The sequence below is a fragment of the Carlito syrichta genome, unplaced genomic scaffold (assembly GCF_000164805.1).
Source record: "Carlito syrichta isolate Samal-C Ts95f unplaced genomic scaffold, Tarsius_syrichta-2.0.1 Scaffold199793, whole genome shotgun sequence".
Lineage (NCBI taxonomy): Eukaryota > Metazoa > Chordata > Mammalia > Primates > Tarsiidae > Carlito > Carlito syrichta.
Window position 1 is genome coordinate 1 of NW_007143889.1, and position 6,187 is coordinate 6,187.

Genomic DNA, 6,187 nt, shown 5'->3' on the forward strand with positions numbered 1-6,187 from the left:
TCCTAAACTTAAACAAATAAGTGAATGCTTGAGTGCAGGCTAGGCTAGGGGTCTTGTGACTCAGAAAAGGATCGTTTCAAGAAGATTATTTTACTGAATGAAAAAGAATGTGGTGTTTGAGAAAGGAAATTGCAGCTAGCGCACTGTGGTAGGGGGCCAGGAGGGCACCCCATAGCACAGGTAAGTGAGGAAGCAGGGAAAGCAATACCTGCCCAATACTTGGAGTGCTCCTTACTTGATTCTTCAGCAGGAAGCCCCTTTCTAGTCTCTGCTCCACCCAAGCCAGGCCCTTCTTCTGGTCTCATTTGTGATTCCCCCAAAGCCCAGGGGCCCCAGCCTGACAACAGAGGCTGCTGTCTCTCTCTCACCTGTTAATGGAGCTGACACTGGGCACAGTGTCATTGTCACAGACGCCTTCAGCCAGGAGCCAGTCTCGGATCTCCCAGGCAAACATGGTAGGGTTCTGTCGCTTGTAGTCCCCAATCTTCTCCACCACCTTGGGAGTGGCCACCTTGGGCTTGGAGCCCCCTATCACTCCAGGTCAGATGCTGCCAGTCTCATAGTACCTACTCCAATAGAGAACCCCAAAGAATTACCCAATGAGCAGGCGGGGTCTTCAGGCAGGGACTCAGCCAGAGCCTCTTTTCCCTCTGAGACTTCTGGAGAGAGGTGTGGGAGTGAAACGTGCCCTTAAGGCTAGCCTTGAACCCATGATGTATCCAGAACTGTCTGTTTCTTTTGCTTGGGTAGGTTTGTGCTACTGCCAAATCAGAACCCTTTACTGAAAACCTTGCCCTGGCTTCTCTCTATCCCCTCAGCTGGATGACCTGCTGTATCTGAACTCCTGCAGGATCCATTGTATGGGGCACAAAAGACTTCCTTTGTAGGAAAGGAAATCTTGGGGTGTATGTTGTGTGAATGACAGGGTCACAGCAGCAGTTTGCTCCAGCCAGATTCTTTCGCTAAGGCATGACTGACTATTCTACTTGGCCACTTGGGAAGTCAGCGGGGCTCATTGGGCCCTCTGCTCTGTCTTACTGGTTCGCCTTTGCTCCCCAACCTGTTCAAGTCTGAACTATATCCCTCACCCCTTAGTCGCTGGTTTCCTAGCAGGTTCAAGTTGAAGCTGCTCCTCATGGACTCTGGAATTACAGCTCTACATGAATCTCTGGTCAGGTCTAGCCCGCTAAGCTGAGGCTTCTCTTCCACTCCTCCCCTCTCTCCATCCTCCAACTAGTGGCTGTGGCAGATCGATGGCCTGTGTCAAGATATCCCCCTACTGCTGTTGTAGAAACTCTCTGGTCTTTTCTGCATGAAAAAGAATCTGGCTCCTTAAAACTTCATTTGTTTGTCACTACTATCCAGGGCTCGTCTTTTTTTGGGAAACCACAGCCCGTCACAGGAAACCCCTCTCCTGACCCCAGCAAAGCTTCACCCTTTCCCCTAATCACATCAGACAGGGAGCCAGGGCTTTTCACAGTTCAGTGAACAGTCCAGACCCCTTTGCCTTATCCAACCAGGGCTCCTCGTAAATCCATACGAGTCTGATGAAGGGGACAGGTATACACACACATACATACACACACAGAGCTGATTCAAAACTCAGGACTGGGGGCATTTCTGATGAAAGTGGCCCTCCAGACTAGAATCCGTGACCACATCAGCTCAGAAGCAGATCTTTGCTGTTCCTTGGCCTCTCCCAAAAACTTGGGTTAGTGGTTCTCAACCCTGGTTGCAGAAAATTAGAATCACTTGGAGCATAAGGTAGGATCTAGCAATATACTAAAACATTTCCCTAAAGTTCTGGCTTAACTGCTTTGGACTGGAGCTTAAATATGATGATGATGATTTTAAATCAAACTTCCCCAGGTGACTCTAATATGCTATCAGGACTATGAAGCACTTATCTGGGGGCTTTGTATATCAGTGGATCTCAGTCTTTAGTGTTCACAAGTGTTGTCTGATCATCTCATAAGAATCTGGGCACAATGTCACAGGCCTGGCTTCCAGAGAGGTTGAGACAGTAGGTCTGGACAGGGGCCTGGGAATCTGCATTTCACCAAGCAATCCTGGTGCTTCTGTTGCAGGTGCCCTGGGAGTTATAGTTTGAGAAATGCAAACTCCGATGCCCCTCTTGCAGATGTTACACCTTGGAAGCCATGTCTGAGCATGTGTCCCCTTTCTAGTGGTTCCGTTTCCCTAGGTCTCAGCAGGGGGAAGATTTAGGGAAGATTCCCCTGCCTCGGGAGCAGAGAAGCCTATAGCAAATTAGACGTGGAACAAAGGAGAAGGGAACAGGAGAAACCGAAGGAAGGAGAAAAGGACAAAGAAGAAAGGAAAGGCAGGAAAACGATAAAAGAGCAGTGGATGGGCAGAGTTCGAGAAGGACCACCACAACTTTTCGGGTCTCAGGACCAAAGTTGAATGTTAGGGCAAATCCCCAGTCCCTGGCTACCATGAGATCAGCTGGAAAAGGCCAGTCCTGAGGGGAAGGTGGTGTGTGGTGAATTTCGTGCTTACCTGCCAAGGATCTTGCTGACACAGCCATGGCTGACACGGAGCTGGCGGGAGATGTCACAGGGCCTCACGCCCTCGTGGGCCAAGTCTACGATGCGTTGGCAGACCACTTCTGGCAGAGGTCTGCCATTCACAAAGGCTCCTCCTAGCTGGTTCAGTCCTCCATGGCCTAAGGAGGCAATATTCCCAGGGACAGTTGTCAGGACCAGGCAAGAGGCTGGATGGGAATTAGCCATGTGTGAGGGTACAGTAAGTGTGTGAGACTGTGACCACGAAATTCCATAGCCAGGCACTTGGGTGTCCCTCTGCACACCCCCCCCCACTGCCCATCCTCAGGAAGGCTCACACAGGTGGTGGGTAATGCTCACCTCACTCCTTATGTGATGGTTTTAGAGGAGCACATGTCTGGGGACTCCTTGGGCTTGCTCAGATTCCTTCAGACTCAGCCTTTAACTCCACATAACAATCTCCCTTCTACTCCCTTCCCTCTGAAAAGCGTGTCAGGAGTCGAGAACTCAGGGTCTTCCTATACCGGTACTAAGCTGTGTGACCTTGGAAAAAATTCCCTCCCCTCCCGGGGTCTTCTATCCTTTTCTGTAAAATGAGGGCACAGGATGAAATCAGCAGTCTTCAAATTTCCCTTTCACTTCTTAAACTCTGGAACCAGATTTTAAAACATGACCACTCTGAGAAACACTGAGCTTCTCTGGTGGAGCTGAGGCAGTATGGGCCCAAGCCCCGTCTATGGGCTGCTGGGCTGAAAGACCTTCAAAATTTTTTCTCTCTCTAATAGTCCAGAGCACTACAAATGGCTGACAGGGCCCCACAGGCACATGTATGCCTGGTTTCCAGTACTGACATGCAGGCAACAGGTAATTTGATGAACATGGATATGACATGGATATCTGCACATGTTTCCTCAGCTGCTTTCCTGACTCAGCCTCTGCCCTGTAGCCCAAGCCTGTGTTTCATTCTGCGCCCACCCAGACAATCAAACCCATATGTATTATGCTCCTACTATGTGCCAAGCACTGTAGCAGTCCTTTCTGATGCCGAAGTGAATGTGATCCCTGCTCTTGTCTAACAGGGTGCATTACAGTAAGGGCCTAGATCAGCAAGCAGCCAATTAGCATACCTTGTGACCACTTCTAGGACTGGGGACAGGCAGATAGTTATGTGAACCAGTGGAAGGGGCCCAGCCCTGGCTCAGGGAACTGCAGGAGAGCTCCTGGAGAAGTCTAAGCTGAGACTGAACATAAAGAGGTGCTAGGGAAGTGAGGGAGATAAGGAAGAAAACTATTCCAGGCAGTGGGAACAGCCTGTGCAAAGGTTCAGAGGCAAAGGTATCCTTGTTTTTTAGATTTACCAACATATTTGACTGTATACAGCCCCTAGATCCACGTTACCTGTTTTTTCATTGAGGAACTTTCATGATCTGATTTATATGCCTTGTCTGACTCAGCTTCTATGAAAAGAAGCCAGGATCCAGCCAGAAATTAAGACTCAGGTCAGTGCTGCTTCCTGAGGTGAGTCCTGTTCTATGGCCAGAGCTATCCAGAGTTTAAGAAGTTTGGGATCGGTCTTGCAATGTTGTGCTGAATGTGCTGTGGTCTAGGCATAAAGACATCTTTTCACACCAGGGGCAGGATTGGATAATCTGGCTGTGAGGATAGAGCCTTGTGAGACAGGAGTCAGAGGGAACAGGCAGGTGAGAAAGAAGAGCCCACACCAGGCCTCTATGTGAACCAGTTAAGGACTATTTATGGCCAAGGGTGGGAAGTGCCTTCGCTGGGCACACAGTGCCCATCATCACCCACTGACTTAGCACATTCAGAACTGCCTTGCAATGTCTCCTCAGGGGCCTAAGCTGTCTTCAACAGAACAGTCAATTTCCCTTAAAAAAAAAAAAAGCTACAAGCCTCTGCCCTGGGCAATAAGTCAAGAGGAAAAGCCCGCTGGCCAAACACCCAGCAAGAGGGACACGATGGCCAGTCTTCTTGATGGGGGCAGCAGGGTGAGGCTTGGGCACAGCTTCTACCTGTGCCCTGCTAGGCAACGCGTACCAGTGAGTGCTTCTCCACCAGAGCTGGAAGAATATCCAGAGGGGTTTTCAGCAGGACCCAGAAGGTGGGAAGAGTGGCCCTTGTCCACTTCTGAGCCCATTCTGCTGGCTTCTTGCTGGCCACACTGCTCTTTGTGGAGAATTGCTGCAGCCGTTTGTCCCTTACTACATCATTATTGCCTTTCGGTTCTTTTGGGTCCAAACACCAAACACAAGGGGGCGCCATACAGCCACCCAAACACAGGCAAGACCTTGAGCAATTCAGCTTTGTCCTCATTTTCCAGAACTTTCTCTGCTGTGCCCAACCGAGGCTGAGGTATTTGTGCCAGAACCTATATATCTGGAAGCAAGGTTTCTTACAGGTGGAAGTTCTTCACCCCCAGTAGGGTAGCAGGTTTAAAAAAACAAATAGTGTTTTTTGGGTGGCATAAATAGGTATTATGCCTTTTTTAAAAAAAGAATCAACTTTATTTCTTCTATATAAGCTGTGTAGGCTATTGTCCTAAATTATCCTGAAGAACTGACTCAGCATCCTTAGAAACACAAACCCTCAGGAATCCTCCTGAAATGTTATTTACCATATTAGTAAGCACTGTAATGCAGGGAAAGATATATTCACATTTCTGGTCCCTAAACTGAAATTCTCTGGGACTTTATTTTATTTTATTGACTTCCAAATGACTGTGTTACTGTGGAAAGGGCCTTGGGCCTGATTCTTGTCCTGACTCTGCCTGTTTTAATCTTACCATTTGAGAAAGTGTGTGTGTGTTTTTCCCCCCAACCTTAGAGGTTTTATCTATTGAATGGAGCTTAACAAAACTTTTTGTTATGCATGCTGCTGACTTACAACAACTACTCTAAGAAGATAGGGGAATGAAGATGGAGAAGCATTTGGTTAGATGAAAATCTTGTTATAAAGGTTTTCTATATTTTTAATATACACATGGTTAAATGTTATGACCCAAGCTCGGCTGTAGGACTAGGGTAGTGTTTCTCAAACATGGGTGTGGATCAGAATCACTTGGGGGGATTATTAAAACACAGACTACTGAACACAATGCCCTGAGTTTATGAATCAGTAAATCTGAGATGCAACCAATACTTTGTGTTTCTAAGAAGTTTCCAGATGGTGCTAATGCTGCTAGTCTAAGGCCACACATTAAGAAGCACTGGTTTAGGCTGGGCAATGGAAAATTTAAGTGAATAATTCCTCATATTACCCTTCCCCCAACCTTCTTCTTAGGACAGGAATATTGTTTGTATATTATGGTTTTCATTTTCTATCAATTAAATAAATATGGACCAAGTGTCTACCATGACTCAGATACAAAGCACTGGTGATAAAACCTTGAACAAGACAAGAATATTGGTCCTCAAGAAACTTAGAAACTTTTGGAGGGTACAATTAGATAAATTGGGAGCCACCAGGTTTAAGGGAGATGCACCTTGAAAGAGGTAAGTCCTGGTGCTTGGGGAGCCCATAAGTGGTCGTGGAAGCTGCAAGGAAGAACAACTAGGAGGTAACCAGGTAAAGAAGTTTCCACAAGGGAGAAAAAAATCCATGCATAAGGTCTTTGTGCTTTCAAGAAATTTAAAGACATTTACTGT

General features: G+C 47.4%; 1 pseudogene; it reads right to left on the minus strand.

The window, feature by feature from the left end:
- Nucleotides 1-364: 364 nt before the first annotated feature.
- LOC103253095 lies at nt 365-4,680 on the minus strand (annotated as a pseudogene).
- Nucleotides 4,681-6,187: the final 1,507 nt, after the last annotated feature.